The following is a 22,068-nucleotide window of genomic DNA, read 5'->3' on the forward strand; positions in this document are numbered from 1 at the left end:
TTTTGCATTTTAGTAACGATAGGGTTTCACTGTGTTGCCCAGGATGGTCTCAAACTCCTAACCTCAGGTGATCCACCCACCTTGGCCTCCCCAAGTGCTAGAATTACAGGCGTGAGCCACCACACCTGGCTGATCTCCAGTCATCACTTCTTTTGAACACTGTACTGGAGATTCTAGTCCAAGAGAAAGGAGATAAAAGGTATGCAAATAAGAAAGGAAAAAGTAGGCCAGGCGCGGTGGCTCACGCCTGTAATTCCAGCACTTTGGGAGGCTGAGGCGGGCGGATCAGGAGGTCAGGAGATCCGTGTCCTGAACTCGTGATCCGCCTGCCCCAGCCTCCCAAAGTGCTGGGATTACAGGCGTGAGTCACCATGCCCAGCCTATAATCCCTGTTCTTACAAGAAAACCAAAACCGAGGAAAAATGAAGTAACTTACTTATGGTCATAGCTTATCACTAAGATTCAAACCCTTTCTACAAATCCTGCTCTGTAGAAAAAGCGCTGAAATGGGATGCACTATTATGACAGGCACACAAGGAGAAACACACCCCTCAGATGACAACGAGGAGCTTATCCAAGTACAGGTCAACGCGGGTCAGTCTGAGGAGAGGCAGCCATGGGTGTTTTGTGCACAGACTAAACGTAGGTAGAGAATACTGGTTAACACGATAGACTGAGAAAGGAAGGAAACAAAAGTATTAGCTCTAAGAAATCTCATGAAAGCGTCCGGGCGCGGTGGCTCACGCCTGTAATCCCAGCACTCTGGGAGGCCAAGGCAGGCGGATGACAAGGTCAGGAGATTTCAGACCATCCTGGCTAATGCGGTGAAACCCGGTCTGTACTAAAATTACAAAAAATTAGCCGGGCGTGGCCAGGCGTGGTGGCTCACGCCTGTAATCCCAGCACTTTGGGAGTAGGAGGCGGGTGGATCACAAGGTCAGGAGATCGAGACCATCCTGGCTAACACGGTGAAACCCCATCTGTACTAAAAAATACAAAAAAAAATTATCCGGGTGTGGTGGTGGGCGCTTGTAGTCCCAGCTACTCCGGAGGCTGAGGCAGGAGAGTGGCGTGAACCCGGGAGGCGGAGCTTGCAGTGAGCTGAGATCGCACCGCTGCACTCCAGCCTGGGACAGAGCGAGACTCCGTCTCAGAAAAAAATCTCATGAAAGCATAGGAGCCAAAGCCTTCCTTCCTACATCCTCAATTTAGAAGCACGACTGCAGCTGGGCACAGTGGCTCACTCCTGTAATCCCAGCACTCTGGGAGGCCAAGGCAAGAGGATCATTTGAGCTCAGAAGCTGGAGATCAGCCTGACAGCAGAGTGAGACCCCACCTCTATTTTAAAAGTAAAAAAAAATAAAAATAAAAATAAAGCACTACTGACCCCCCAAACTAGATACTATCTGGAAATTCTAGCAATTTCCAAATCACAGCTTTCAAGGAACTGTGTGCAAAACCTAAAAGCCTGCTGCCCTGAAGTCCTGTGTGGAGCGGTGCTCTCACCACTCAGGAATTCACAAGATGGCAAGAACTCACCAAGTTACCCTGCAGTCCTGAAGGAGTCGAAAGGAAGTGATTCTCTTTGCTAGAGGCTGCTCTGAGCAAAAGCTTCAGGTAACAAATTAGGCCACCATGGAGACACTTAAGATACGATTTCAAGGCCAGGTGCGGTGCCTCACGCCTATAATCCCAGCACTTTGGGAGGCAGAGGCGGGCAGATCACCTGAGGTAAGGACCAGCTTGGCCCCACATGGTGAAACCTCGTCTCTACTAAACATACAAAAATTATCCGGGTGTGGTGGCATGCACCTGTAATCCCAGCTACTTAGGAGGATGAGACAGGAGAGTTGCTTGAACTCAGGAGGTGGAGGTTGCAGTGAGCTGAGATCATGCCACTGCACTCCAGCCTGGGCGACAGCGAGACTCTGTCTAAAAAAAAAAAAAAAAAAAAAAAAAAGATATGATTTCATTTACCACCCAAATCAATTCACATACAACGCACAGCAAACAGGAAACAGGAAAACATGTACCTTAAGTCCTTACTACCCCAGTTACCAGGTCCTGAACATCAGGGGCAATGGCTACGGCCCTCGAGGCACGCAGCCCTGCCAAACAGCACACGCTCATTTTACCTCCAGACACATCTCCTAGAATAATTATGGGAAGCTGTTGTACCCACCCCGGACCCTCAGGTGACTACTTTTAAAGGTGCTCTCCACCGGGCAGAAAGAGCATCAGGATCAGGGCAGAACCCTAATGCGGACCAAGCTTTAGGGTTCTGAGTCTGAGAGCAATTTCCCATCCTTTTACTGAGGCTGAAGCTGCTGTCAACACTGCCCAATAGACACTCGCAGGACACAGCTAAGGAAGACAGAAAAGTGAGAGGCAAATGGGGATGCTGAGTTTGCATCTTCATGTTCCAACCTGAGTATCACCTGTGCTTTTGTGTTTGTGTGGATCTGCGGGGACGGTACCAAGACCTCTAAGTCAGGTGCAATATTAGGAGATCTGCACATTTACTAAGGGGAACAGGAAGGGAGAAAAAAAAACATCTCAGACTCAACAATAAACCTAGGAATGAAAAGATCCAAAGCAAAGGAGCAGCAAGGCTGGAGAAGCTTCGACGGCTGAGCAGGGACCTGAGTCACGAGCACATCACATTCCTCTAAGGCCAGGGAGAAGCTGCCTCGGCGACAGAGCAGGGACTCCAGCCAGGAGCACATCACACTCCTCTGACCCATTTATTTATTTATTTATTTATTTAAGATGAGGTCTTGCTCTGTCCCCCAGGCTGGAGGGCAGTGGCACATTCATGGGTCACTGCAACATCAACCTCCCATTCCACTGCGCCCAGCTTATTCCATTCTAATGGCTGTGCACACCGTTTAAATATTGACCACAGAAGTGTTACTGTTTTATTAGGTATCTGCCATAAGTGTGCCAAGCCTTTTGTTTGAGGATCCAATGAGTATCACTTAGTGGAAAGGAAGTAAAAGATAATTAAAACACAACAATAAATTATTACCAGAGAGGGGAGCAGAGAGCACCACAAGACCAAGGGTGAGAATCTAACCAATGGCAGAAGTCACAAGTGAAAAAAGAACTCAGCCATGAGATCAAGAGGCCCACTGGGGGCCAGACATGGTGGCTCATGTCTGTGATATCAGCACTGTGGGAGGCTGAGGCAGGAGGATCGCTTGAGCCCACAAGTTGGGAGACCAGCCTGGGCAACATGGTGAGACCCCGACTCTACAAAAAATACAAACATTAGCCACGTGTGGTGGCGCACACCTGTGGTCCCAGCTACCCAGGAGGCTGAGGCAGGATGATAGCTTGGCTTGAGCCCAGGAGGTCAAGGCTGCAGTAAGTCAAGATCACACCACTGCCCTCCAGCCGAGGCAAGAAAGCAAGATCCTGCCTCAAAAAAAAAAAAAAGGATCACTGGGAAGGTGGAGGCCTGAAGGATGAGTGGGCATCAGTCAGGGAAAGGAGAGAAGGGAATTTAAGGCAGAAAGCAAAGACCTCAAGAACTCTGATTATTCCATACTTACTCCTGAAAATAACCAATCTCTGCCTAGAAAATAGAGGTGGAGAAAGAGGCAGACTGGACTAGAGCAGAATTCCACCAGGCCCTGACCAGCTGCTTCACTGACCACATCCATCATCTCATCTCATCTCATTCTCACCATAAGCCTGAGAGGCAGGCAAGACAGCGGGAAATACAAGGCACAGGGCAAACAGCCTGATATAATCAGGGCAAGCCCAGGTGTCCCGTCCACCCAAACTGTGGCCACAAGCCTTGATTCTACTTCCATTCTACAAGTGGGCCCGGGAGTGCATGCAAATGGAGAGAGAAGACACGCATTGCTCTCCCAGAGACTGACACGTCACGGAGGAGAGATGCAACTAATTCCCAGAGACTGACATGTCAGTATCCAGGGAATGAGGGTTCTGAAGAACACCCCAGGCCAGCAGACAGACCCTAGGGTGAGCCTGGCAATCTCCCCACCCAGTGTCCATGCCTCCTTGTAGCCACCTTGCCTGGAGCGCAAGGCGGGTGGGACCTGTGACGTGCTTCTAACCCACAGAATGTGGTGAAAACAATGGAATCACTTTCCCTTGACTGGGTTGCATTAGGTGGCAAAGTTGCTGCGATATCACTCCCATGACTACATTATGTTACGTAAGACTTAGTCTACTGAAGCAGAAGACTCTTTGCTGTTTTGAAGTGAGCTGCCACGCTGCAAGGGGCCACATGCCAAGCAAGTACAGGGGGCCTCTAAGAGTCAAGAGGACACCTCAGGCCGGGCGCGGTGGCTCACGCTTGTAATCCCAGCACTTTGGGAGGCCGAGGCGGGCGGATCACGAGGTCAGGAGATCGAGACCACGGTGAAACCCCGTCTCTACTAAAAATACAAAAAATTAGCCAGGCGCGGTGGCGGGCGCCTGTAGTCCCAGCTACTCGGAGAGGCTGAGGCAGGAGAATGGCGTGAACCCGGGAGGCGGAGCTTGCAGTGAGCCGAGACTGCGCCACTGCACTCCAGCCTGGGCAACAGAGCGAGACTCAAAAAAAAAAAAAAAAAAGAGGACACCTCAGGGGACAGTCAACAAGAAAACAAAGACTTCCGTCCCACAATCAGAAAGAGATAACTTCTGCCACAACCTGAAAGAACTCAAAAGCACACCATCCCCCACTCGAGCCTCTGATGAGATCAAAGTCCCACCCAACATCTAGATGGTAACCTGATGAAACCCTGAGCAGAGGATCCCACTAAGCTGTGCCCAGACTTCCAACCCACAGAAACTTGAGATAATAAATGTGTTGTGTGTCAATCTGTTACACAGCAGTAGACAATAAATACACTGGCCTGGCATGGCAACTCATGCCTGTAATCCCAGTACTATGGGAGGCCAAGGTGCAAGGAATGACTGAGCCCAGGAGCTTGAGACCAGCCTGGGCAACATGGTGAGACCCTGTCTCTATCTTATTAAAAAAAAAAAAAAATTTTAAGACCAGAAATACACCCCCACACATGATCCCACTTGAAAGAAAAGCTTTCGTCCATGCTACTTCCTTCCGTGCACAAATAATGACTGGTTGCCAGAAAGGGAGCACAGGTCACTCTTCAGAACTCCAAATGCTCTTTCCAACCTACCACCAACACACATGATGCCAACCCCAGAGACCAAGGGAGCCTCCCAAGCTCAGAGAGACTCCGAGACCAAGTTCTTCATAACTGACCTCACAGCTTCGATTACTTCATACTCAATTACTATATTCCAAGTTTTTTATAATTAACAAAATGCTGCTTTCAAGGTTAACATATGCCACCAACGTCAATCCTCAGAACACTGCATAACAACCCAAAACTTACAGATGTATCATCCAAATATAAAAGAAAACGTAAGTTAAATCTTCAAACTCAAATTTGTGCTGATGATCTAGCAAGGAAAGCTGGGCCCTGCCTGGCCGGGAGCTGCCTCCTTTCTTCCCCAGCATTGTGCAGGGCCGCCCCTGCCGTCTCCTCACCCCTGCTGGTGCAGTGAAATGAGGACCTCAAGTAAGGGGGTGGCAGCCGGGACTTCCACAATTCAGGGCAATTTCTGGCATTTGTCGTTCAGTCAGTAATTTTCCAACAGACCCTCTTGACTGTGACGGGGAGAGGAAGGCTGGGGAGCTCTTGGGTCAGTGGGTTGGAGAGATGGACTAACTCACAGGTAGGAAAAAAGGCAATGACCACTCCACTGGAGAACAAAGCCCACAGCATTTAAGCTGGAGGGACAAGAAAATCCAATCATTCTGATGATGCAGCTCCTGAGGCTCTGTGGCCAAGCTGGGATGTGAAAGAAGACAATTCCGTGCCCCTCCCTCATCACCAGGCGGCTGCTGCCTCCCAGAGAGCTCCCTCATAAAAGCCCCATAACCCGCCATGCTGCACTGTTTCTATAGCAACCAGAAAGAAAATATAAAGCAACCAGTTTTACATGAAAATTATTCTCTATTAAAATGAAATATTGCACTCAGGAAAAGAATTTTGATAAAGAACTAGGTAGAAGACATCAGTAACATTAATGCTAATTATTTATTCACTACTCATACAAAAGATAATTTTTCCTAAAATTTTAAAACAATTTTTATCGTTCACACTGGAAGTCTGAAAACAGTAGCTACAGCAACAATTACAATCAAAATTCTGTTCTTTGCTGCGATATCTCCACGAAACATGAAATGCCATCCCAAGTTTAAAGAGGGATAAGGAACACAAAAACGACTGACCCCAGCCAGGCACGGCGGCTCACACCTGTAATCCCAGCACTCTGCGAGACCGGGCGCGGTGGCTCACACCTGTAATCCCAGCACTTTGGGAGGCCGAGGTGGGCGGATCAATTGAGGTGAGGAGTTCAAGACCAGCCTGGCCAACATGGTGAAACCCCGTCTCTACTAAAAAAATTTAAAAATTAGCCAGGCGTGGTGGTGGGCACCTGTAGTCCCAGCTACTCGGGAGGCTGAGGTTGCAGGGAGCCGAGATCGTGCCACTGCACTCCAGCCTGAGTGACAGAGCGAGACTCGGTCTCAAAAAAAAAAAAAAAGAAAAAGAAAAAGAAACAACTGAGCCAAACAATGGGGAAAACACAGAAAATATGCAAATTATGAGAACAAAAAAATTTTAGCCAATGCCTTCTCACATCAAAATACCAAAACTACAAACCCAATTTCAGGTACACCAACCCATTCTCAAAAGATGAAATCAAATTCAAATGAACCTATCTTTGCCATCCCTAAAGCTACCTGTGACTTGTCACAGCCTTAATAACCCACCACAGTCAGGATGGTCATATGTCCCCGGAAGTCACAGCATCAGAACTCTTAACTAGAAGACTGTTAATGTGTCCTGTTACCCTCAGGTTCTTGGGTTATTCGTAGAATAGCAAAGCAAACTACCTGCTTTGTAACGATATCATTTATCGTTAACGTCAACATCAGGAATAAATACAAACCAAAACCTGGCCAAACCAGGAGAGGTGCCTGGACCAGGACAGGCAGACCCAATGCCTACGCTTGCTTCTAACCAGCCCGGGCAGGTGGGCAGGTTACAACACACTCCTGACTCAGCCAGGTGGGGCTCTGCAGCCTGGCAGTTACAGACACTGAGACCTCAAGCCGCAGGGACTAGCCTGCCGAAAAAGACTTCTCCTCCTTGGTCTCACAACCAACAGTTTGGAAACATACCCTAGAGGTACACTACACTTCCAGCAAAGAGATGGGGGCGCACAGCCCACCCCAAACCACCTCATCCTCCCCTCACCACACTCTGAATCTGGTTCTCTCAGAGGCATGATGAGAGCTTGGGTGGAGGGGTGTGGAAAGAAAAGACACAGTCCTGACTTCAGACTCCCTCTGGGCAGACTCATCTCACAGTATCCCGTAACACAACACACGTTTATAAATGGGCACAGGCTGGAACACATGATATGGTAACAATCTATAATACGAGGAGCTCGTGAAGCTCCGAGACGAAAGGGGCAGTGAGTGGAAGACTGCACCATGAGCATCTACTCAGAAAAGCAGACAGAGGAAGAAACACGGAGAAAAAGGTTCTCCTTTGGTCTTGTCTTTGTCTACTATTTAACACACAAGATAATTAGCTAGTTAAATTTGTATCTCAGGAAACAGACATAGTAGAAGTAGAAAAGCATCACCTTGAAGTCATTTCCCTTTCTTTTTTTTGGAGACAGAGTATCGCTCTGTTGCCCAGGCGGGAGTGCAGTGGCGCCATCTCAGCTCACTGCAACCTCCACCTCCCACGTTCAAGTGATTCTCCTGCTTCAGCCTCCTCAGTAGTTGGTATGACAGGCATGGGCCACCACGCCTAATTTTTTTTTTCTTTCTGAGATGGAATCTCACTCCGTCACCCAGGCTGGAGTGCAGTGGTGCGATCTCTGCTCACTGCAACCTCCGCCTCCTGGGTTCAACCTATTCTCCTGCCTCAGCCTCCCAAATAGCTGAGATTACAGGCGCCCGCCACCACACCCAGGTAATTTTTTGTATTTTTAGAAGAGATGGGGTTTCACCATGTGGCCCAGGCTGGTCGCGAACTCCTGACCTCAGGTGATCCACCGGCTTCAGCCTCCCAAAGTGCTGGGATTACAGGTGTGAGCCACTGCGCCCAGCAGTATTTAACATTTTAATAATAAAAATAATGGGGAGGCCAGGCGAGGTGGCTAATGCCTGTAATCCCAGCACTTTGGGAGGCTGAGCGCGTACATTACCTGAAGTCAGGAGTTTGAGACCAGCCTGGCCAACCTTGTGAAACCCCATCCCTACTAAAAATACAAAAATCAGCCGGGTGTGGTGGCATGAGAACTGCAAGAATGCAGGAGGCGAAGGTTGCAGTGAGCCAAGATCACGCCACTGCACTCCAGCCTGGGGACAGAGCAAGACTCCATCTGAAAAACACTAACAAAAAATAAAAAAATCAGAACTAATATTTGTTTCTTGGTATTTATTCTTTCTACTCCAATTTATTATGGCTTCAAAAGAAGCCCGAAAAATCAAAAAAGAAAAAGAAAACAGTGGCGTAATGAGAGGAGCGCTTCATCAACTGAAATTCCGTTCAACACTTTCAACAACACTTCCCAATACTGTCATCCGGGCCCAGCTGCCTCATCAGCAGCACACCCAGGCCTCTGGGGCCAGCACAGAAACACTCCCAATGCCTTCAATGACCCCATCTTCACGTCCAGGGTCCAGGAAACAGACATGCACGTAGGACTATCATCCCAGTGAAACACAAGGAAAGCCACATTGGGGTTGGTTTTTTTTTTTTTAACGTCCTTCAAATCTATGTAAGACATCCTCTTCTATACAACTCATAAGAAAAAAAGATCCCTCTGAGGTTAAGCAACCCGATGCCTCCACACCACAACTGAACATCCTCCTGCAGCCCGCCTGGTAACTCATTACTTTCCAAAGAGAATGGGTCTCAAGGTCTCAAGGACCCACTGCCCTCCAAAAAAGCAACCTGGACATCCTGCTGACAACTGAGCATCATACAAATATGTCCCTTTCGTCCCCACTGCCCCCCAACAGTCACCCTGTGGGCGAAGCTGCCTGTGGAGGCCAAGTCCTCTCCTCCAGCAGCTGGCTACGCGCAGCTCTCCGGCACAGCCATCACCTGCACCACTAAAGCGGGCGGCAGCTTCTGCCCGTGACATTTCTCATCAGGACTTTCCACAATTCTTGAGGCTTAATGCAAATTCCTTATTCCCATGACTAACATCAAAGAACCACACCTCCAAAGACCGAAACTGGGATTATTCCTAAATTTCTCAAGGACAAGGTAATCTGAAGGTTAAACGTGCCTGAACTGAGCTGTCCTCACTTGGGCCCTCCAGACCTTTCACTTGTTGGGTGTGTAAATAACGATCCAACACTTTTTCTTCTCTTTTTTGAAATGTTCTCACTCTGTCACTGGGGCTAGAGTGCAGTGCCATGATCTCAGCTCACTGCAACCTCAACCTTCGGGCCTCAAGACCCACACCTTTGGCAGCTGTGTAAGTAGTGGGTCCTCCTGTTCCCATGGGCAACAGTCCCATCAATAGCAAGTCACGCCACCACCTACCCCACACCCAATCCAGTCCCTGAAGATTCAGGTGACAGTTAAATGACGTCAAGAGAGTGCAACATCACTAGAAAAACATTAATGACGGCCGGATGCAGTGGCGAGACTCCTCTCAAACAAAAACAAAAAAAAAGGAAAAAAAAACACTAATTACAAGGAAAGTTTGCCTCCTAGATAAAATACGTGACCTGATATAAAAAATATCTAGGCCTGGCACAGTGGCTCACACTTGCAATCCCAGCACTTTGGGAGGCGGAGGCAGGCGGATCATCTGAGGTCGGGAGTTTGAGACCAGCCTGACCAACACGGAGAAACCCCATCTCTACTAAAAATACAAAAAAATTAGCTGGGCGTGGTGGCACATGCCTGTAATTCCAGCTATTCGGGAGACTGAGGCAAGAGAATCACTTGAACCCGGGAGGCGGAGGTTGCGGTGAGCTGAGATCACGCCACTGCACTCCAGCCTGGGCAACAAGAGCGAAACTCCATCTCAAAAAAAAAAAATTGAATTAAATGTAAAAAAGGCCAGACGTGGTGGCTCACACCTGTAATCCCAGCACTTTGGGAGGCCGAGGGGGTGGATCACGAGTTCAGGATATCGAGACCATCCTGGCTAAAACAGGGAAACCCCATCTCCACTAAAAATACAAAAAAGTAGCCGGGCGTGGTGGCGGGCGCCTGTAGTCCCAGCTACTCGGGAGGCTGAAGCAGGAGAATGGCTTGAACCCGTAAGGCAGAGGTTGCACTGAGCCGAGATGGTGCCACTGCACTCCAGCCTGGGCAACAGAGGGAGACTCCGTCTCAAAACAAACAAACAAACAAAAAAGTAAGATGGCAAGCCAGGCTCACGCCTGTAATCCCAGCACTTTGTAAGGCCAAGGTGGGCGGATCACCAGCCTCTCCGACACGGCAAAACCCTGTCTCTACTAAAAATACAAAAAATTATCCAGCCGTGGTGGCGCACACCTCTAATCCCAGCTTCTTGGGAGGCTGAGGCAGGAGAATGGCTTGCACCCGAGACAGAGGTTGCAGTGAGCTGAGATCGTGTCACTGCACTCCAGCCTGGCCAACAGGGCAAGACTCAGTCTCAAAAAAAAAAAAAAAAAAAAAAATTAAGTCTTTCCTGCCAGGTATTACTGCCTTCCTCCTCAGACCACAAGCCTTTTAAAAATCCTAACTTTTAGGCCAGGCGTGATGGCTGACGCCTGTAATCCCAGCACTTTGGGAGGCCAAGGCGGGTGGATCACAAGGTCAGGAGATTGAGACCATCCTGGCTAACATGGCGAAACCCAGACTCTACTAAAAATACAAAAAAATTAGCCGGGTGTGGTGGTGGGTGCCTGTAGTCCCAGCTAATCGGGAGGCTGAGGCAGGAGAATGGCGTAAACCCAGGAGGCAGAGGTTGCAGTGAGCCGAGATCACACCACTGCACTGGAGCCTGGGCGACAGAGCGAGACTCAGTTTCAAAAAAAAAAAAATCCTAACTTTTAAGATTTCCAACCAAATATTAGGTATCTATTAACATGTGCGTAGAAGTAATAGAAGATATAAAACAAAAACAAGTCCAAGATGAGCCTAACCATGTATTTGGGCAAACAGAATCCCCGTTCTTTCTATACTGCTTCTAGCAGCAGGCTTCAACCTCCAAAATCTCTAATCCCCTTCTATTGGGACCCAAAACTACTATCTTGGCCCACACTTTACACTGTCCTGACAAAATATCTGAGGGCAAATACCAGTCTGTCTTGGACATTAAAGTTATTTAGGCAATGCATCTGCTGCACTGAGCAGACCCAGCAGGTACCCACCTAACACAAGGCTCCCTCCTGGGCTTTGCCCCTCAAGACTTCCCCCGATAGCCATTTCCTTTCCTCAACTGAGATGCCCACTTCTCCCTCCAGAATGTGGGCAAATGACACCAGTGACATCCACATCTTTCCAATGTCCCCAGGGCAGAGAATGGAGAGTGACACACAGTAGGCACGAAATAAACAGCACCCAGCTTCTGCCCCACTGCCCCGTTCCCCATTCCTGCTTTCTTTTCTGTCTCCTTTGCTCTATTCTTTCACAAAGCCACTCTCCTAACTAATGTTTGCCCCGTTCCCTCCACTGTGAATCAATTCATCTTCTCTTTTTCCAAGTCTTTTTAGTGAATACCAGTTAACAAACACCATGAAGTCTTCACAATTCGCCTACATAGTGTGCTTTCGACTCTCCTCCCTGTTTCAAGTTTCTCCAGGTTCTCTTCTAAGGATCTTCTTAAGGCTGCACATGGTGTCTCGTGCCTGAAATCCCAGCACTTTGGGAGGCTGAGGCAGGAGGACTACTTGAGACCAGGAGTTCAAGATCAGCCTAAGAAACATAGCGAAACCCCATTTCTACAAAGAGTTTTTTAAAATTAGCACGCCTGTAGTTCTAGTCACTCATGAAGCTGAGGCAGGAGGATCACTTCAGCCCAGAAGCTCAAGGCTGTAGTGAGCTATGGTCACGCCACTGCACTCCACCCTGAGTGACAGGGCAAGACCTTGTCTCAAAAAAAGAACCGTTTAGGCACCATGGTGCTGCAAAGCCAGTACTTTCATCTAGGCATCCACCACCTGCAAACTCTGACACATCATCTTCTGCCTCAAAAAAAGTCAGCAAACGAAATTCAGGTCTATCATTGCAAACTCTACACAGCCCAATTCCAGTCATACTTCCAGGTTCATCTGCTGCCACCCTCCATCTTCTTGGATGGGCTGTCCTGTTCAGATAGGTCTGGCTGACATTCTCATGTTACATGCGGCCTTTCCAGCCTTTGTCCACAGCCTTCTCGCAGTCGAAGATGCCCTTATTCTGATTTCTGCAGTGACATTCCACTGATTCTTTTTTTAAGACAGAAACATAGCTTACAATTTAAAAAAAAAAAATAGCACTTCTTCCATTAAATCTCCCAGGTCACAGAGCCTTTCTCTCCTCCGATCTATGACCTCTCTTTTCATAAGAACCAATATTTAATGCAAGCTTTAGTCAACTACATGCATCTTTCTCCCAGGTCTCAGAGCAGGAGGCCACAGCACTGCACACAGTGAGCAGCCAATGAACATCTGTGGAGGAAATCAGTGAAACGTCAGAAAAAGCAGAGTTTGTCTAGTTTTACAAGTCCCTACCATAAAACATGTAGCTCCTTCCAGCTAAAAGAAGACACAAAGCTGTTCTCCCACTGTAGAGCGCACCACACCCCATTTGGAAAAGCAGTCAGGTGAGCCACAAGTCAGCCACACTGTGCTTTACAAACAGGCCAAATGTGTGAATGGTCAGTCACAAAGACATAAAAAAACAAAGACTGCCCTCATCAAAACCGCCAAGGTCATGAAAACCAGGGAAATACTGAGAAACGGTTACAGACGAGATTAAGGAGACAATGACAACTAAATGCAATGTGGGATCCTGGATGGCATCTGGGGACAGCAAGGGAACATTATTGGAAAAACCTCCAGCTTGCTCACCCCTGGAACCTGTGAATGCCTTAGGTTACATGGAAAAGGGGACTGAGGTTACTCATCAGCAAAGAGGGAGATGACCCTGCAGTGTTCGGGTGGGCCCAATGTAGCCACAAGGATCCAAAAGTGGAAGAGCGGCCAGGCACAGTGGCTCCGTGCCTGTAATTCCAGCACTGTGGGGGGCTGAGGTGGGAGGATTGATTGAGCCCAGGAGGTCGACGCTGCAGTCAGCCTTGACTGTGCCACTGCACTCCGGCCTGGGCAACAGAGCCAAGAGATTCTCTCTCCAAAAAAGCGGGTGGGCAGCAGGAGTCAGAGAGATGCCATGAGGCTGGCTTTGAAGACTGAGGAAAGCACCACAGGCCGAGTGCAGGCAGCCTCTGGAGCACGGAAAAGACAAGAACACAGACTCTCCCCCGGAGCCTCCAGAAGGAACCAGCCCTACCTACCCAGATCCTAGCCCAGGCAGATCATGTTAGGCTTCTAATCAACAGAACTATAAAACAATAAATCTAAGGGTACGGTGGTTAGTTGCAGCGGTGCTGGAAAACCAACACAGACAGCACTGGCACAAATCCCGGCACTTCTCCAACGCCCGAGAGCTGTTCTCCTTCTCCCTTCCACACCCTCCATCTGCCTTCACTCATCCCCCTGAACCGATGTATTTATGGGCTCAGAAGAAAGCTATTGGCCAGGCGCGGTGGCTCACGCTTGTAATCCCAGCACTTTGGGAGGCCGAGGCGGACGGATCACGAGGTCAGGAGATCGAGACCACAGTGAAACTCCGTCTCTACTAAAAATACAAAAAAATTAGCCGGGCGTGGTGGCGGGCGCCTGTAGTCCCAGCTACTGGGAGAGGCTGAGGCAGGAGAATGGCGTAAACCTGGGAGGCGGAGCTTGCAGTGAGCCGAGATTGCGCCACTGCACTCCAGCCTGGACGACAGGGCGAGACTCCGTCTCAAAAAAAAAAAAAAAAAAAAAAAAAGAAGAAAGCTATTAAGGAAAAGGTATAGGTTAAGTTCCAAGACAGATTTTGTCCTCAACTGTCTAAAACTTCACCGTACCATTAGATTCTACTAAATGTCCTTTTTTACAAGAGTCAGTTTCAACATCATCTTCTTTTAAAAGCCAGTCATCCGGTCAGAACCCACGTTTAGCAGAATCAGATCTAACCACTTTGCCAAAGAAAAATAAAGCATGAATGTAAATCTCATTAAATATGCTTAACATTATCTAAGCTGTAAGTACAAGTGCATATCACTTTTCTGAGTTTCATACTAAAAGATAAAGGATACAATTCAAAGATACCTCTCTCATGTGTCAGGGGAAAAATGCCTATGAGAAAATGTTTAGGCCGGGCATGGTGGCTCACGCCTGTAATCCCAGCACTTTGGGAGGCCGAGGCAGGCAGATCACCTGAGGTCGGGAGTTTGAGACCAGCCTGACCAACATGGAGAAACCCTGTCTCTACTAAAAATACAAAATTAGCTGGGGGTCATGGCGCATGCCTGTAATCCCAGCTACTCGGGAAGATGAGGTAGGAGAGTCGCCTGAACCCGGGAGGCAGAGGTTGCGGTGAGCCAAGATCACGCCTGGGCAACAAGAGGGAAACTCCGTCTCAAAGAAAAAAAAAAAAGAAAATGTTTTGAGTGTTAGCATATTTAATATATTAAGCTCTAAAGAACTTCAAATTTCAGATAGACTATTCTCAAAGTAACAAAAATATCTATGTATGTAATTTAAATAAATTAGGAGCCAAACATACAATTCTAGTGAAGAAAAAATCCACAAAGTCTAAAAATTCCTTGAAATCCGAATCAACTGTGGGGCTGTGGAACACTAACACTACAAGTTCTCAAGACGCTCTTCGGCCTCCTGAAAGCTGGATTTCTTCTTTGTCACCATCGGAAAAGGCAAAGGTTATTCAGTGCTCTGCACACCCTTTAATCAGCCAGACATCTTAGTCAAAATCATTTTTAAAAACTTAGTCCTTTCAAGAGTAATGCTCTGGGGTTTTTTTGGTTTTTTACTTTTATTTCCTGTTTTGCAAGATGTAAAACCACATCTAGAAACATAGTGGATACTAACAAAGCTTGATTTCTTAAGAGAAAAAGAAGGTCCTTCACTGCGTCTTACCTTCTCTATTTTAGATAAGTTTAAACAGTACAGCTATAATGATTTCAAGTTTACATCATCATCCAGAATTAAACCAAAGTCTTCTTTGATTGTGCCAGATATGAATGCAGCGGTAAGCTAATCCCAACTCTAGTAAAACCTCAGGAACCAAGCAGCCTACGCAATCTTCCCTTTACTTGGAAACACTGCATTCCTTATTCTAACACATTAGCATCCTAAGTGTGAAAAGAGCCATAGGGAGTCAACTCCCTATGGAAGGGCAACTTACTATCAATGCACCTAGAAAAGAGGTTTATTTGCTAATTTTACATAAAAAAAACCTCTGATATCATAAAGTTATTAGGCATTTACAAATAACATTTCAATTTCAGCCATTCTTAAAAGTCACATTTTTAGACTAAAGTAATGAAGGGGAAAGTTTTAGGAATTTTACCATGACAAAAAAAATTTTCATACAAGTTATAAAAATGTTTTGTTGAAAAAAAGCCAACATTTTCAAATAATGAACAGGTACACACTGGTTGCTTTACACATGGAAAAAAGAGCCCTACAGATTTCCAGGATAATAAATAATTCACTGCACAGATGCGAAGGACAGGCCTGGAAACAGGTCTCACCCTCCGCCAGCCACAAGGACGCTGTAACTGAGACAGCAGCACCCTGACAGCTGCCTCAACCTTGACCTCCAAGAGGAAGAGAGACAGCGGGTGTGGGGAAGCCCAGAAGACTGCATTTTCGCTCAACAGGATTCAGTCCTCTAGGCCCCTGAAAAATCTCAGCCATACAGACAGGACGGCTTACTTTTATTTTCACACTGACCCTCTTAACCCTTTATTCGCAGAGCCAGCTTTAGAACTGTGGGGTTTCTGGCTAGCACAGTAGCTCACACCTGTAATCCCAGCACTTTGGAAGGCCGAGAGGGGTGGATCACCTGAGGTCAGGAGTTCGAGACCAGCCTGACCAATATGGCGAAACACCGTCCCTATTAAAAAAAAAAAAAATACAAAAATTAACTGGGCGTGGTGTTACATGCCTGTAGTCCCAGCTACTCGGGAGGCTGAGGCAGGAGAATCGCCTGAATCCAGGAGGCAGAGGTTGCTGTGAGCCAAGATCGTGCCACTGCACTCCAGCCTAGGTGACAGAGACTCTGTCTCAAAACAAAACAAAACTGTGGAGTTTCTTAGAGCTAGAATAGTGTCTGAATGTTTTCAACCACAACCAACCAGTTCCCCTCCACCAAATACCCTCGCCCCTTACTGTAAACCCAAAAATCTAAAACAAGTCTCAATCTCCCAAATGTACCCATAATTAGTCTCTAAAAAGCAAACTTTTGCCAATTACATAACAGTTTCATTTAAAAAGAAACTTTGAAAACGTAAACATATGGAAAAAATCAATATGGCACACCTCCATTTCGTTGTATTTCCCTCTAAAGAGATTATTTTTTCTTCATTAAAATGCTAAAACTTTCATATGACTCCACTTGTTCAGCTATATGTGACCAGAGGAGACTCAAAATTACAATTGAACACTTAATGCTCATAAGCAGCAGCAGCAAACTACACTCAGTCCAGACTGATTTCAAACCATCCTTTACAGCAACTGAAACCTTGATGAAAACGACGAGGAAATCCGAATAAAAACTGCTTCTGGCCTTCTACTTTGGCCTAAAAACAGCAGTCCTACTAAAAGTGCTTTCACAGAAAGCACCTTCTTCCCACAAAGGCAACTCTCCCTTTATGTTTCTTTATCTCTTGTTCTGCCTTAATTGTGAAAACTGTGTTCCCACCTTTATCTAAGTTATAAAAGCAAACTTGTAATGAAAACAAATGGGGGCTAAGCACAGTGGCTCATGCCTATAATCCCAACACTTTAGGAGGCTGAGGTAAGCCAAGCCCAGAAGGCTGAGGCCTGCACAACACAGGAAGACCCCGTTTCTACAAAAAGCAAAAATAAACTAGCTGGGCACGGTGGCACATGCTGCACTCCAGCCTGAGCAACACACAGCAACCCTGCCTCAAAAAAAAAAAAAAGGAAGACTTACTAAAGGAAGTGATACTACACTAAGACACAAAGGCTGAGTAGGAGTTATCTTGGAGTTTGGGGGATCTGCATGAGATGGCAGCTAGGTATGTCGAGACCATGCGACAAACTATGGTACACGGCCCAACTGAGGAAAGGAAAGGCCAACGCAGCCAGAATGACTGGAAGCTTGGGGCAGGGTCAAGAATGGGGCACGGTATCAGAGTTAGGCCACAATCACCATTGGGGACGTTATCATAAAAATAATATTTGAGGTCAGGCATGGTGGCTCACGCCTATAACCCAAGCACTTTGGGAAGCCGAGGCTGGTGGATCACTTGAGGTCAGGAGTTTGAAAACCAGCCTGGCCAACATGGTGAAACTCCGGTCTCTACTAACAATACAAAAAAATTAGCCGTGTTTGGTGGGAGGTGCCTGCAATCCCAGCTACTTGGGAGGCTGAGGCAGGAGAATTGCTTAAACCCAGGAGGTGGAGGTTGCAGTGAGTAAAGATCATGCCACTGCACTCCGGCCTGGGCAACAAAGCAAGACTCCATCTCAAAAAAAAAAGAAAAAAGAAAAAAAACAATTTCAAATTAAGAGAACACATACTGAAAACATTTCAAAATTTCAAGACAATAACTTTTACTTGAATTCATTCCATTTTTCTATAAAGTTTATCAAACGGGCCACACTGAATTCCCACAGAGCACTGACTACACAGCAGTCATAAACTGACGCAGCCACCAGACAAGGGATGCACCATCATTTTCACCGATTAACTAGAAATACCTTGCTATTGAGACCCTCACCCATTACACTTACCATTTGAGGATGAAGAGACTTACACAGGGTAATGGACAGATCAAAACACTTATTTTGGCAACAAAATGCAGATGATTTTCTGAGCCCGCATTTACTGACACTCTCTAATTACGTTATTTAATTGATGATGGGCTCCCTGCCCATATGCAAAATAAGTCTCCTCTTATATTTGATGAAGCATAACCTTTCTATGTCAAATCTACTTAAAAAGGTACAAAGAGGCCAGGCGCGGTGGCTCACGCCTGTAATTCCAGCACTTCGGGAGGCCAACGCAGGTGGATCACAATGTGGTCAGGAGTTGAAGACCAGCATGGCCCACATGGTGAAACCCCATCTCTACTAAAAATACAAAAATTAGCCAGGCGTGGCGGCGGGCGCCTGTAATCCCAGCTACTTGGGAGGCTGAGGCAGAGAATTGCTTGAACCCCGGCAGACGGAGGTTGCAGTGAGCCAAGATTGCGCCACTGCACTCCAGCCTGGGCGACAGAGCGAGACTCCAAAAAATTAAAAATAAAATAAAATAAAGGGCACAAAAACTTCTTGGAAAAATATTCTCCAATACAAATAGCATAGTTTCCTTAACTCTCTTTGTAGGGAGTTCTACTTGTCACCGTATCAACACTGTAATTACAGATAACATGGCAGCCACTCATCATCAGCAGCCCATCTGGGTGGGTGTGATGAAAGGCACTGCTGGTATGGGGTGACCGGCATGGCCAGTCCAGAGAAAAGCATCTGACAGTGCCAATTCAAGTTAGAAGGCTGACACAAATTAGAGCTGCAAAAGAGGAACTCAGGTTTTAAAAGTGACACCTTTAAAAACAAACTTCTGGTAAATTGTGTTATGCATATTTTACCACAGAAGAAATAAACTGCTGAAAGTTTCAAGTATGGGTCAAATTTAGCAATATCTTGTGGGGCAGTTTTCAACAAACTTAAGAAGCATCACAAAGAACAGAGAAAACGTCACAGCAACTTGGTCTTTGTTTCCTCCCATCCCGTTCCATTCACATGGCCAGCCTATCGAATGAGATCCTGCTCTTCAGGGAGAAACTACAGACAGAGGAGAACGACAGCTGAATGGAGGGTGGGGGAGGCCACACCAACTATACAAGATCCAACGCAAGGGTCACGATGAAGGCTGAGCAAGATATCCGCCCCTCCCCCCCCACTTTTTTCTGGTTTAACTACAGTTGCAGAGTAAAATCAGAGGACTTCTGTAATCATTCTCTAACAGAACTCGAAGTCTTGCAGGGCAGCCAATACTTACCAAGAGAAATCAAGGTCTCAGAGAAACCAAAGAAAGAGCCTCAGCGTCTCCAATTTTGAACTATCCACGTTATGCCATAGACTAGCGCTGCACACAACAAAAACAGTAACTGTTTCGATGGCACTTTTTCCACAAGAAGTATCATCTCATATGTTTGGCTAAGTCTCAACATCCCAAAAAGCATCAAAAGATTCTCTAAGTTTTGCAGTTCAACAACCGTGCACACTTTTATTTCTCATTTCAAATGTTAAGGATATTGCTCAAATGACTGCATAAAACTCTCTCCTCATATAAGAAAGCCTGAAATCTAATTTCTCTACCAGAAAACCCTGTTCTTGCAAAAGAATACAAAACTACTCATAATCTACAAAAACCATGAATCCTAAGCATATTACACCTTAACTGTTAGAAGGAAAATAGTTTTCAAGCATAGGGAGCTGTTAGACCAGCTTCATCTTCCCAAGTCTCTTCCAAAACTTCTTGGAAGCTGGTATACAACACTAACCTTCCAAAAACACAACAGAAGCAGAAAATCTTAATGGGGCACCGGGAAAAGAGCAGGCCTCGAGAAAAATCAAGACTCCCCCGACCAACCTTCCCAAATGACACAAATACAAGAGTTAACAGTACAATCCCTCTTTGAGAGGGGACTGAATCAATGTGGCAGGGCCAACCCTACACACACATACACACACACACACAAGCACGCGCGCGCGCGCACACACATACACCACACACACAGCTACCGCCCTGCCAGGGGATGATGAAATGAGGAACGGAAATTAACATTTCAGGCAACGTCTCACATTGTTCCTTGAGGCCAAGGGCTGCTGTTGCAGCCGCCACCGCCACCGCTTTCCTCCCAGCCAGCCCCCACACCCGCCCGCCTACCCTCCCCCTAACACCCCCCACACGGCTGCCCGCATTCCTGCCCCTCCTCGGCCTACGCGCGCCTCCTACAACCCCGACGCCCCCAGGTCCCCAGTTCGCCCGCCCCCTCCGGCTCGGAGCCCGAGAGCCGCCTGCTCTCATTTCAGAACAGCGATAATAATAGGGACGCTGAGAATAACAACTACGACCAGCACCGCGAAGGCGCCCCTCTCGCGGGTCAGAGGTCGGCGCCCCCAGCTCCGCAGCACACGGTGCCCGCCTGGCGCCCCCTGGCAGCCCCTCCCGGCGGCCTCAGGTCCCCAAGACCTCCAGGCCCGCCCCGGAACCCCCCGTCCGCCCCTCACGGCCGCTCCGAGCCCCCGAGGCCCGCCCCGGAGCCCCCCGTCCGCCTCTCACGGCCGCCCCGGGCCCCCACGACCCCAGGCCCGCCCCGGAGCCCCCAATCGGCCCCTCACAGCCGCCGCGGGCCCCCAGCCACCCAGGCCAGCCCGGAGCCCTCATCCGCCCCTCACGGCCGACCCGAACTCCCCCGACCTCCCACGCCCGCCCAGGAACCCCCTATGGGCCCCTCACCGCCACCCCGGGCCCCTAAACATCCCCTGGCTGCCCCGAACCCGGACCCGCAGGCCCGGTCCGGGACCCATTATTGGCCCCTAACGACCGCCCCGGGCCCCCACAGACCCCCGCCTACCCGCCCCGGTCCCCCAGGCCCGCCCCGAGGGCCGCGGCGCAGCTCCGCCGCCGGGGAAGGCCTGCAGGCCGCAAGGCCGCCCGAATGCCCCGTGCCCGCCCCGACCACCGCCCCCAGGCCAGCGGCGCCTCTCACCAGGCTCCGAGGGCTGCGCGGCTCCGCGACGGCTCAGCGGCGGGGCGCGGGCGCTGCCCATGCAGCCCGCGGCCGCGTTTCCCGGGCCGCGCGGCCCGAGCGGCAAGGCGGCGGCGGCGGCGCGGGCTCGGGCCCGGCAGAGCTGCGAGGGACGGCGGGACGCGAGCCCGCCCCTCGGGCGCGCCCACGGCTGGGACGAGCGCCGCGACTCCCGGTGCGGACGCTACTGAAGGGGCGTCTGGCCGCGGGCTCGGCGGCGGCGCCTCCCCGGCTGGGGCCCTCGGTCCATCGCGCACCGTCTCAGGGCGGCCTCTGGCTCCAGGACCCAGCGGCGGCTGCGGCGGGCGCCGGCCGCATGAGACGCTCCCGCCCATTGGCCCGCCGTATCCGCCACCGCCATTGGCCCGCCCCGGCCGGCCGCAGGGGCTGCGCACGTCATAGCGACGGGAGTTAGTGCGCTAATGGAATGAAGGGGAGAGGCGGAATTGACAGCCTCTGTAGCGGCCCTGAGGCGGGACTAGGAGGACGTCCCGGTAACGATTGGGCAGGGTCCTGCGCAAGGGCGCACGCGACACTGGAAGTAGCGAGCAACTGGATTGGCTGCCTGCGTCGCAAAGGAGGGTGGGTCTTGCATTCTCGGGCCTGACGATTGGTCTTTCCAAGTGCCGGAAGCAACTGGGATGTGGTTTGGAAACAAAATCTGGTATTGAAGCGCTGGGAGACAAAACGTCCGCCTCGAGGGCTGGAGCGGCGGTTGCCTGTCGCGTACCCGTGGTCTTCTGCCTGCCCCCGGGCATCTCGGCCCACGTCCGGCCCGCCCTCCTACCGCGCTGCCGTAGCGGGCGTCACGGGGCATGAAGAGCCCTAGGCGGCGGCGAGGGGAGGGGACCGGGGCATCGGGGCGGTCGCTCGGGGCTCCCGCGCGGTGACTCGCTTTGCCGTCGAAGAGAACGGCCCTCGGGCGCGTCGCGGCCGCGGCTCCAGAGCCCC

At 49.1% G+C, this 22,068-nt stretch overlaps 1 protein-coding gene across 3 annotated transcripts in view; it reads right to left on the bottom strand.

Annotated features, from left to right (window-relative positions):
* ANKRD11 (ankyrin repeat domain containing 11) overlaps nucleotides 1-21,563 on the bottom strand; it is a 221,248-nt gene extending 199,685 nt beyond the window's left edge. Inside the window, exon 1 of one of the 3 annotated variants that reach the window (XM_055232845.2) lies at nucleotides 21,079-21,563. The gene's annotated coding sequence lies outside the window, so the exon portion shown is untranslated. The remainder of the gene's footprint in view (nucleotides 1-21,078) is intronic. The other 2 variants (XM_055232849.2, XM_055232844.2) reach the window with 2 other exon arrangements.
* Between the last annotated feature and the right edge of the window lie 505 nt (nucleotides 21,564-22,068).

Source organism: Symphalangus syndactylus, chromosome 11, assembly GCF_028878055.3.
Source record: "Symphalangus syndactylus isolate Jambi chromosome 11, NHGRI_mSymSyn1-v2.1_pri, whole genome shotgun sequence".
In the NCBI taxonomy this organism is placed as follows: Eukaryota; Metazoa; Chordata; class Mammalia; order Primates; family Hylobatidae; genus Symphalangus; species Symphalangus syndactylus.